The sequence below is a fragment of the Amblyraja radiata genome, chromosome 24, assembly GCF_010909765.2.
Source record: "Amblyraja radiata isolate CabotCenter1 chromosome 24, sAmbRad1.1.pri, whole genome shotgun sequence".
Taxonomy (NCBI): Eukaryota; Metazoa; Chordata; class Chondrichthyes; order Rajiformes; family Rajidae; genus Amblyraja; species Amblyraja radiata.
In genome coordinates this window covers 27,187,486-27,200,158 of record NC_045979.1, presented here as the reverse complement: position 1 = coordinate 27,200,158, position 12,673 = coordinate 27,187,486, and positions in this window count along the sequence as shown.

The window sequence follows — 12,673 nt, the reverse complement described above, 5'->3', positions numbered from 1 at the left end:
ACTCAGTGATCACTCAGCCCTCCCATTTTCAAAAATGCTCTGTCTGTAATCAGATGGAAACTGATTCAGATGTGATGTTTAAGGGCTTGTTCAAAGAATGGACATATTTTAAAGGAATGACAGAGATACTTGCAGGGGAATGTGTGAGGAGGTTATTATTTGCCCTTAGTTTTAGCTTGAGCTAGGACATCTGAAGATTCAAAGTTTAATTTAGTAATTGTGCTGATTCTGACTCCAACCAACCACGTAATGAATATCATCCATTCCGGAGGTTTTATTTTTCTGATGCCATTTAAACTTCACTTGGATTTCAATCACTTCAATGTAAAAGTAATTGGGAATGGGGAGCATTGGAACAAAAATTTGCCCTCGGTACATATTAACTGTAATATAATAATGTATGTATGTTGGTAGGTGCAATCAAAACAACGATATTTTTATCATTGTTGTGTTATGAATACCACAGAAAATATTAAGTACTCTCAAAATCATTTAATAGAATAATATTGCTCAAATATATAGTTATTGGACTTTGCATTTCGGAAAAGTCCAAGCTGTGAGGAAGACAGCAAAATACTGAAAATATTGGGGGTGAAAATGACTTCATTGTTTGGAAAATCAAGGAAATGGTAACAGAATACATACAGTTGAGTGAGTATAATTTTATGGATGAGAAATTGTGTTCAACCAATTGATGACTACTTTGACAAAGTAACTGGCATGTTAGATAACAAGGAAGCCAATGGATGCAGCAAATTTTGTTATACAAAATTTGGTCCGTGAAGTGTCCCATAAAATTGCATTAGATAAAAGTGCATTAGATAAGTACCTGTGGACTTGAACGTAATTGGTTGTCCAGGGGGTCAGATATGGGGTTTAATGCATGGGCCAGATATATTGTCAGTGCAGAGGGGCTGGGAGCAAGGCCAAGTGTGCATCCAGAGTCAAGGTCTGGAATAGTACTAGGTGTGCAGTCAAAGCTGGGACAATGGGAGTGTTCAGCACTAGGAACCTAAGCAGGTCAGCAGCTATGATCATGGTAGAATAGGTGGCCAGGTGTAAGGCTGGACTCGGGTCAGGACTGAGAGAAGGTATGCAACTGGAGTCGGGGTCAGGAGTAGTACCAGGTGTGCAGTGAGACCCAGGTTGGTCAATATGGGCCGAGTGTTTGATTATAATCTGATTTCCATACTAACATATACTACGATCATTCATGTGCTGCATCTGTTGATTTAGCCTAACCTTATTCACAGCTAATCCAATTTAAAGCATAAATATTGCATTCAAGTGTACGTTAAAACACTAGCTACAGTATGCATCAGATTACACAATTTCAAGCTGAAAAATGCAAAAGCTCCATACCAATAACTTGGTCTCTCGCATTTTCTCACTCCCAACTCTCCCCCAATGTTGGCAGCCCTGATATGATAACTACACACTCTTGGCTGTTGGCTGGTTTAAATTAGCAACCAATTCCCTCTTTCCCTCATTGTTTAAGTTATCAACCAAATTTCTAATTTCTTCACTGGAATAAATTAACCAGCCGCTCTCCCAGTCTCTTACTGACTTAATATATCCACTAGCTCGTCTGTCCTCTCGCAAGTTTAACTTTCCACTAACTCTTCTGTTCTCTTGCTGGTGTACACACTCAGTCTGTTGTTGCTGATCCATCAGTTGGTTTGTCGCCTTGAACATTGTCAATTGTCTCTGCGTCAATTTTATCAGGTTGATAATTTTATTGAAGTTTTCAATTTTAGACAGTCTGCTAAACCAGATGTTCCTGAAATGGCACAGTGGCACAACTAGTAAATCAGGTGCCTCACAGCACCAGAGACATTGGTTCAATCTTGGCCGGCAGTGCTACATGTGTGGAGTGTTCGCGCTCTCCCTGTGACTACACGAGTTTCCTCCAGGTGTTCTAGTTTCCTCCCACATCCAAAAGTCGTGTGGGTTGGTAATTAATTGGTTAATGTAAAGTGAACCCAGTGTGTAAGTATGTTGTAGAATCTAGTGAGAGTTGATGAGAAAGCGAGGAGAATAAAAATTGAGATTAACTTAGCTCTAATATAAATGGTTGTTGTGGACTCGTATAACAAAAGGCCTGTTTTCATGCAGTATCTCTCTGTGACCAATGCTGTAAATCAGTACGGAGAACTGAATATCCAGTTCTCTATCTGTCAAGTTATTGCCCTGTTATCTGGATCATTTTGCAAGCAGAAGGAAGCTGGTAGTTAATTTAAAACAGTGAAGCAACGAATACTGGTGGGATAAACTAAACGAGTGAACGTCTTAGTAAGCTTTTTTAAGGTAATTGCAGTGAGAAATTTGAAGCAGGAGAAAAAAAATCACAGAACGTGAGTTTAGACCAGCAACAGAGAGAAAGATTATCGTGAGCTGTGCTAGTGAAGGTACTCACTCAGCACTGTTGAACTGTGAGTTACGGAATCTTGATGCATTGTGGCCTGGTTCGGTAACTCAGATGCCCAGGAAAGAAGGAGATTACAGAGAGGGGTAGACACCATCTGGTCCATCGCAGTTACTGACCTCCCCACCATATATTGTAGGTACTGCCTCAAACAGGCAGCCAATATCATCGAAGACCCAAACGACCCTGCCCATGCTAACATTTTGCTCATAAACGGGAAGAAGGTCCAGGAGCCTGAGAACCATAACCACCAGGTTTAAAAAGTTTATTTCCAACAATCATCAGACTCTTGAACACTACACACACTAACCCCAGCAAATATAAACTTCGATATCTTTGATTTTTACTAAGGACGTTGTTTTTTTTCCACTGGTATTACTGTTATTAATTTATTAAATTTAACAAAAATTATTATCTAGCACTTGTGCGTATTGTGTTTATGAACCTGTTAAGCTGCTGCAGGAAAGAATTGTATTGTTCCGTTGTCAACACTGTAGTCCCTTGAAACCAACGGCAATGAAGAATCTGCAATACATTTCCAGATCAAGGTGGTGGGAAACTTGAAGAGGAACCAGCAGATGGCGGCATTTCCATGCACCTACTATCCTTGTCCTCTTGGTGGTATATAGAGGTACTATAGAGGGTGAGTAACTACAGCGCATTTTGTAGACGGTACACACCAGAGCCATTCTGTGGAGGGAATGAATGTTTAGGGTGATTATGGGGTTTCAATTAAGTGGTTAATTTTCGTGGTGTTGCTGGAGTTGTACTCACCCAGGCAAGTGAGGAATATTCTACCTGCTAGATGATGGAAGGCATTTGGGGTGTTCAAGTTCAAGTGAGTTTATTGTCATGTGTCCCTGTATAGGACAATGAAATTCTTGCTTTGCTTAAGCACACAGAACATAGTAGGCATTTACTACAACACAGATAAGTGTGTCCATATACCATAATATAAATATATACACACATGAATAAACTGATAAAGTGCAAATAACAGAAAATGGGTTCATAATAATCAGAGTTTTGTCCGAGCCAGGTTTAATAGCCGTGGGGAAGTAGCTATTCCTGAACCTGGTTGTTGCAGTCTTCAGGCTCCTGTACCTTCTACCTGGAGGTAGCAGGGAGATGAGTGTGTGGCCAGGATGGTGTGGGTCTTTGATGATACTGCCAGCCTTTTTGAGGCAGCGACTGCGATAAATCCCCTCGATGGAAGGAAGGTCAGAGCCGATGATGGACTGGGCAGTGTTTACTACTTTTTGTAGTCTTTTCCTCTCCAGGGCGTTCAAATTGCCGAACCAAGCCACGATGCAACCGGTCAGCGTGCTCTCTACTGTTCACTTGTAGAAGTTAGAGAGAGTCTTCCTTGACAAACCGACTCTCCGCAATCTTCTCAGGAAGTAGAGACAGAGGGTTGTCTGAAAAAAATCTGAAGTTGTCTGAAAAAAATCTGAAGGGACTAAGTGTTACACTCATTTACCACACATCTTGATTATACTTTCCACTGAAGTCACAGCGAGAGGCACATACATGGACATAGACACCAATGGCATGAACTGCCTATTTTTGTACTACATTCTTATATAAATGTTGATTTATTACCACATCCACTTGACCCTGGAATGGTTGCTAGTGTAAAAATTATAAGCAGAGGAATTCTGAAACATCAGCACAATGCTGACATTATTAAGCTAATTGTTTATTGGTATTAGATCCTGATATCATTTTGGGGTAATGTGTGGAACTGCAGGATGTGAGGCGAGTGGTCATCAAGTTAACAAGGATGCTTAAATATAGGGAGGAGGAGGGGGTTTTCAATCAAAATCTTATGGTAAACTAATGCATTTGGATTAGTCACTGCATGATGTGGTGGGGAAAGAGACTGGTGAGGTGCGGTGATGGAGAGAGGGGCGGTGTTAAATGGAGCTGGTGGTGACTGGGGAAGGAGGGTGTGCTGGGTTTCCCGTCACTTTTTGTCTCCATGTTACTTCCTGATCTTATGATCCAAGATCCTCTCTCACTGCTTTCCTAATGTCATCATTCATAATGATGCTATTTCACACAACACCCTTCTCCACTTCCTTTCTACCTAACTTTTCAAACCATCAAGAAAAAGAACAAGGTGAAAGAACAAGATAGGGGCAATGGAGAGTGGATATGTTGTCAGTTTGCTACTCTCCCCAGTGTTCAATTAAGAATCTATTGAATGAGCCCTCAAACAGAGTGATCCTAGTGCCCAATGTCTGCCAATGACTCCAGCATACAACAGACTTCATACTCTATGGAACTATCGTAGCCCGCTTTCTCATTAGCATAATTCCTGGAGATTGTCATCGATCAGAAACTGACATAGGATTAGTTTTTAATTGTTATGGTTGCAAAAGGTTCTTGTTGAAGATTCCTTGATTTTTCACCAAGAAATTGAATTCCTGATCTCTAGGCTGCCTGCAAGGAACAAATCAAGATTGCAAGAGAAGTACTCAAGCCATTACCAGTATAGACTGAAAGATATTGAAGAATGTTCATTGCTTGTCTGGGTGTGCCCTGGATTTACAAGGATTTCCAGGGGATCAAGAATCATGGACTATCCTTGCCTGGTCCCAGAGACTCTCCTGAGAGTTCTAAGCTCTACATTTTGCACACGAGCCAATAAACCCTGAATGTGCAAGTCAACCATTAGAAGATACTTCTCACGATCTTTGACTCGTATCCCAGAGATCGTGCGACTCTTTTCAATTCAATTCAATTCAATTCAACTTTAATGTCATTGCACAAATACTGAGTATGGGTACAACGAAATGCAGTTTTGCGTCAGTCCGTAGTAGTAGTGCAATATAGAAATTAAAAAAAAAAGAGGATACAGAATAATCAAAAATACAGAATAATTAAACAATGGGGACGGAGGGACCGGAGGAATCTATCGGCGGCACTCCGAGTTCAGCAATGCGACGGTATAATTGTAGAAGCTGTTCCTCATTCCACTGGTACGAGACCTGAGGCTCCTGTACCGCCTCCCTGATGGGAGGAGGGCAAACAGTCCATGGTTGGGGTGGGAGGGGTCTTTAATGATCTTCCCAGCCCGTTTCAGACACCGTTTTCGGTGGAGGGCATCCATGGCAGGGAGCGGGGCACCGATGATGTGCTGCGCGGTTTTCACCACCCGTTGTAGTGCCTTCCTGTCCGCAACAGTACAGCTGCTGTACCATACCATGAAGCAGGTGGTCAGGATGCTCTCGATGGTACAGCGGTAGAAGTTGGTCAGGATCTGGGGGGACAGGTAGGCTTTCTTGAGCCTCCTCAGGAAGTAAAGGCGCTGCTGTGCCTTTTTGATCAGCTTGGAGGTGTTGAGGGACCAGGACAAATCCTCCGAGATGTGTACCCCGAGGAATTTGTAGCTGGAGACGCGCTCCACCTCAGTCCCGTTTATATGGATGGGGGTATGTCTGCCCCCTCTGACCTTCCTGAAGTCGACAATAATTTCCTTCGTCTTCTTGGAGTTGAGGACGAGGTTATTGTTGGCACACCAGGTTGTCAGGTGCTGGACCTCCTCTCTGTAGGCTGACTCATCGTTGTCACTGATCAGTCCTACCACCGTGGTGTCGTCAGCAAACTTAATGATGGCGTTGGATCCGTACTTAGGGATGCAGTCGTGGGTGAAGAGGGAGTAGAGGAGAGGGCTGAGCACACAGCTCAGTGTTACAGTGGAGGAGGTGAGGTTGTTGACCCTAACAGACTGTGGTCTGTTGGTGAGGAAATCCAGTGTCCAGTTGCAGAGGGAGGTGGAGATGCCAAGCCCGCTGAGTTTGGTGATCAAGCTGGCGGGGATGACAGTGTTAAAAGCGGAGCTGAAATCAATGAACAGCAACCTGATGTAGGAGTTGTTGTTGTCCAGGTGGGTCAGGGCAGAGTGTAGAGCCGCCGATATGGCGTCCTCTGTAGACCTGTTGGCCTGGTAGGCAAACTGATGGGGGTCCAGTGTGGGGGGGGAGGCTGGCTTTGAGGTGAGCCAAGATCAGCCGCTCAAAGCACTTAGCAATGACAGGGGTGAGTGCCACTGGGCGGAAATCGTTGAGGCTCCCTGTGGCTGACTGTTTGGGCACTGGCACGATGGTTGATGTCTTGAGGCAAGTGGGGACAACACCCTGGGCCAGTGAGAGATTGAAAATGTCGGTAAAGACTGGGGATAGTTGTCCAGCACATGCCCTAAGCACCCGGCCAGGGATGCCATCGGGGCCGGCAGCTTTGCGCTCATTCACCTTGCTCAGTGCATCTTATACAGCAGAGGTGGAGAGACTGAGGGGTTGTTCATTTGGGGGTGGAGCAACTTTGATGGCTGGGGTTTTGTTATCCCGGTCAAAGCGAGCATAGAAATGGTTTAGCTCGTCAGGAAGGGTGGCGTTGTCTGGGGGAGGGGTGTTAACTTTCTGGTAATCGGCAAGGGATTTGAATGCTTGCCACATGCGCCTGGGGTCAGAGTTGTTTTGGAAGTGCTCCTTAATCCGCCGTTTGTGATTGAGTTTGGCATTCCTAATTCCCATTTTCAGATTGGCCCTGGATGAGCTGTATCCCTCAGCGTCACCAGATCTGAAAGCGGCATCGCGAGCCTTCAGTAGGAGTCTGACCTCCCTGCTCATCCACGGCTTCTGGTTAGGGAAGGTCTTTATTTCTTTGTGGGTAGTGACATTATCGGTGCAGAATTTTATATAGTCAATAACTGTTGAGGTGTATGAGTTGATGTCCACTTGTGAATTGAAGGTGGACTGAGTAGCAAACAGACTCCAGTCTGTCTGCTGAAACTGCTGCTGTAAAACAGAGACAGCCCCCTCAGGCCAGACCTTCACTGTCCTCGTGGTAGGTTTCACACGTCTGATCAGAGGTGTGTATTTGGGGAGCAGGAACAGAGAGAGGTGGTCAGACTGACTAAGGTGGGGGAGGGGGAGGGCTTTGTAGGCTTCAGTAATATTAGTGTAAACTAAGTCCAGAATATTGTTTCCTCTGGTTGGGCAGGAAACATGCTGATGGAACCTGGGGAGTACAGTTTTAAGGTCGGATTGGTTGAAATCACCCGCAACAATAAATGCCCCCTCAGGTTGAGCAGATAGATGTTTGCTGATAGCAGCTTGCAGCTCTTCCATTGCTAGCCTGGCATTAGCGTCCGGTGGTACATAGACTGCAGTGATAACAGTCGATGTGAATTCTCTGGGCAAATAGAAGGGCCTGCACTTTAACATCAGGTATTCCAGGTCAGCAGAGCAGTGACTACCAATCCTAACAACGTCCGTGCACCATGTGTTATTCACATAAAAGCACAGTCCGCCGCCCTTGGTCTTACCGGAGTCCTCCATTGATCTGTCGGCCCTGAAGACAGTGCGCCCCTCCAGCTCGATGGCGTTGTCCGGGATGTTATCGTTGAGCCATGTTTCAATGAAGACCATGGCGTTGCAGTCGGCGATCCGTCTGTGTGTGGTGATCCGCAGCCTTAGTTAATCGATTTTACTCACCAGGGACCGGACATTCGCGAGGAAAATGCTGGGCAGAGCTGGCTGGTGAGGATTTAATTTCAGCCTAGCTAGATGTCCTCCCCGCTTCCCACGTCTTTGTTTGCGGTCCCTGCGCCGCCTCCGGGCACTTCCTGTCGGGGAAGCTGGCCCGCTAGACCACGGTGTCCTGGCGATCTCCGGCGGCAGTTGAAAGTCGCTTCTGGGGCTCGTTACGCAGAGACGGCCGAGCTCTAATAGCTCCTGACGGCCGTATAGAGTCTTCGCTCAGGTGCTCCAGGCGAAAACTAAGGTAATGATTAACAGAAAAATAACTAAATTACAAAAACTACGGAGATGCAGAGCCTCGCGTTGTGCACGCGACGCCATCTTGGATCTTTTATTCTCAAGCTTTCTGCAGTGCCCACCATATTTCAACTGCCATGCCACATTGCAGTTGTAATCTATTGCAGCATTAGATAGATACATGGCTAGGATAGGTTTAGAGGAATATGGGCCAAACACAGGCAGGTGGAATAAGTGCAGATAGGGCATGTTGGTCGTCATGGGCAAGTTAGGCCTGTTTCCGTGCTGTATGATTCTATGATAGGCAGAATGGGTAAGGGTGGAGAAGGACATCAGCACAAAGCATTGTACAGAGGCGCTCTCTGTAAATATCGGAGCACCCGATTTGAGGACCCGCAGTGGTGCTGCCTCATAACTGCAGAGGTACAGTGAAAAGATTTATTTGCATGTTACTCGAGCAGATCAGATAATACTATAAATAATTACAATCAATTCAAACTCAAGTACAATAGATAGAGCAGCTGAGAAGATACAGAGTGCAGAATACAGTTATCAGCAATGTAGTGCAACAGTTCCATAGACAAAGTTCAATGTCCACAATGGGGTAGATGTGAGAGAGGTGACCATTGTAAATTGCCCCTGCTATGACATGAATGCTAGAATTAGAGTCATAAAGTCATAGAGCATGGAACAGCCCCTTTGGCCCAACTTGCCTATGTTGACCAAGTTGCCCCATCTACACTAGTCCCACCTGTCTTTAGCCAATATCCCACTGAACCTTTCCTATTCATATACCTGTCCAGTTGACTGGAATGCAGGGGTATAGATTACAGGGACAGTTATTGGGGGAAAAGGGGAAGGATGGGATTGCTCTGTGACCGGGCATAGACATGTCGTATAGGAAACATGAAAATGTGGACCCTTTTCTATGGGTTCTACATCCAAGCTGGGTGATAACGACACAGGGAGATGTTGGGCCACCTTGGTTTTGGTGTGCAAAGGAAACGGTACCTCGGTGAGATGTCACTGTGGTTTCACTAACTGCTGTAGAGCCTCAGCCACAGTCACCTCCGCAAGCCTAGGGATGACTTCGGAAGCCTCAATTTTATTATAAAAACAGAACTCTTCACCCCGGGCTCCACCAACTGGGTCCCCAAATGTTCTTGTGAATAACTGTTGAGTCCTCTACTGATGGCAGGTGCAGAGCCTGTTCCTGATGTTTACAGTAGATGTGGTCTCCTGTCTGCAACCAACAATCTGCGGTAATTCAATACAAGTGACACAGTTTGCAGCTTCATGCAATGATTGACGTCATTCATGTGTCTGCAAGCTGCAGCTGCGTGCCTGCAGAAAACCGCAAACAAATTTCTCAATGCAGCTGTTGTTTAAACATCAAAGTTGCTTTTCAAGCACTTAGATCTGTTAAAACATTTCCCGTATATCAGATTATCATGCAACCAGGACCACATAAAAGCAATCTGATCAAAGCAGCCCTGCACCTTTACTGGAAGCTGGCATCATCAGGTGGCTGCGAATAGAGCAGAGTTGAAGTCTGTGACATGTCTTTAAAACACCTGCACAATCCAATTGACCTGCCAGGCAAGTGAACAGGAGTGTGAGAATCGAAAATGGTTCATAGACTCACACTGAACACAATGGCCTTCTCTCCTTCTCTGGCAGAGGCAGGAGTGAGTTGTGTGCAGTCATTGGAAGAAAAAAAAGGGTTAATTTTAACCCTCACATGTGGAGTGTGCTTTAGGTGCCAGGGTGTCAGTTCCCCTTTTCAGAGTGGGACCACATAGTCTTACTGTTGTCTGTATATGACTGATGTACAAATGTCTACAGAATGTATACAAGCTGCTCTACAATGGCTGTGCTGGTGTGCAAATTGACATGTAACGTAAGCCATGTGATGGAGGTTGGACAAAGTCTTACTCTCTCTGAATGATGTACTGAAGTGCTCCTTAAGTGTGAAGGTTACAGAATTGCTCCATATGGTTAAAGAAAGTCCCCCTTTTCTTGATGTGACCATTTGCTACCTAAATATATCTGTTTTGTTTAATATCTTGGTAGGTGATTTGAATTAAAAAACTTATTAAAATTAAACTTATTAAAATTAAAAAATGGGGTGTAACATGTTCCATTGCAACCCGACGCTGCTGTGAAATGTGTCAAAAGACTTTCTATATTGCCAACTAACCTAGGTGTTGATTAAAAACAGTGAACAAAGGATTCTCTGTTCATTGCGTCAACCTATTGTTAGACAATAACATACTGCTCTAGTCTGCAAAATTGTTGGGAACGTTTCTGCTTCCCAGTGTGAGTTCAGGTACAAGTTTCTTCAGCATTCTTGGCCCAACAGGTTTCAGATGAGGTTTTAATGCCAGTTTCCTTTATACTAAGTATGTCAGATCCTGCTGGTGGGAATAGGCTATTAATGATGCCCTTGAGTTGACAACTCCTTAATGCAGTACTGAGGGTGGAGTCTTCAATTCTGGTAGATCATCCAGCTATTTTCTGTAGCTCAAAAGATGATCTACACTGTTGCTGATGGTGCAGGCCAGCTAACAGGCTGCCTTTGTTGATGCTCCATCTAGCATCATGAACATTCCTTGACAGCATCATGTGCCATCTACATGATACACTGCAGTGTGTCACAGAGGTTCCTCTAGAAGCACATCACTGAACAATCTGGAGGACAAGTGCAGCAGGTACCTGGCATTACCACCACCTCCAGCTTGCATAGCACCCTGAAGGTAGTACTGGAAATATATTGCCATTCCTTCATTGTTGCTAAGATGGATTGTGACAATTTGAGAGACCAGCTCCCTACCACCATCTCGCAGGCAGCCAGGGATAGGATATAAATGCTGGAATTCCCAGCAATCATATATTCCACAGAATGGTGGTGGTGCCACTGCCTCACAGCGACCTGGTGTTGATTCTGATTTCAGATGGTCTGTATGGAACTTACTACTCCGTGTGACCATGACAGCTTCCTCTGGGTGCTCCGGTTTCCTCTTATATCCCAAAGACGTGCAAGTTCATATATTAATTGACCTCTTACAATTGCCCCTGGTGTGTGTGGGGAGAGGATGAGAAAGTGTGATAACATAGAACCAGTGTAAACGGGTGATTGATGGTGGGCCAAAGACTTGTTTATGTGTATGAAAGCAAAGATCATGTGGTAACTAGCAGAGCTAATGCCGACTTTCACCAATTTCATTTTCATACAAGAACCTCAAAGGATTGTATCCTTTGTAAAGCATGTCAGGACTAATATTTTGACTAATATTCTTGAAAGTGGGTGGCAACAGAATACGGTAATTCCTTTTGAACTAACACTGATAACCCTGATCATGTCCTTAACTTTTAGACACATAGGTATGACCTTCTCAGAGAATGTGTAAGACAATTGAGAACTTCCCTGCCTCTCTTCTTCCAGTACCAAACTAAAATCCCTGTGCACTCTGCTGGCCCTATGGCTACCATCGAACTCCACAGGGCCCAAGTGATCATTCCGCCGTACACACCCTCCCTTTGCAGATGATTCCGAATCGCTGAAATATACTTACTATTTGTGAATTAATTAATGCTAAATTAAGCAGAAATAACTTTTAATTAATTGCAAAAAACAAAGTCATGGCGAAACTCAGCAGATTAGGCAGCATCTGTGGAGGCCCATGTTTCGGGTCGTGATCCTGCATCTGCATCCCTCTGCCTCCACAGATGCTGCATGATCTGCTGAGTTCCTCCTACGATTTGATTTTTCTCCAATTCCAGTTTTGCAGTCTTTTGTCTCCTCAAATGTTTTAATAGTTATCTCTATATATTCTTTTCAAAATTTATAGTTTCATTTCACTTGACTGGCAGATTACCATCAACCTAGATTAGAATTTCAACCTTATTTCTGTTTCCAAATTTGGTGTCCATTACATTGGCAGTGAGAGTAAGTCTGAGGTCATCCTTCTCGGCCCCTCGGACTCAATCAAAATGATAGCAGGCAATCTTGGAAGCCTTACCCCTAACCCTAACCCCACTACTCAAACCTCACATCAAAAACCTCGGCATGATATTTGACTCGGCACTGAAATTTGACAAACAAGTCAATGCCGTGGTAAAAGCTAGCTTCTTTCAGCTTTGGACGATAGCTAAAATAAAACAATTCCTCCAGTTTGATGACCTCGAAAAGATCATCCACACATTTATCTCCTCCCGCCTAGATTACTGCAACTCTCTTTACACTGGCATCAGCCAATCTTCCCTGTCCCGCCTGCAACTGGTCCAAAATGCCGCAGCGAGACTCCTGACGGGCACCCGAAAAGGGACCACATCACCCCGATCCTGGCCTCTCTCCACTGGCTCCCTGTGCGGTTCCGTATACATGTCAAGACCCTCCTCTATGTCTACAAAGCCCTCAATGGGCTTTCCCCCTCCTACATTAAAAGTCTTCTCACCCACCACT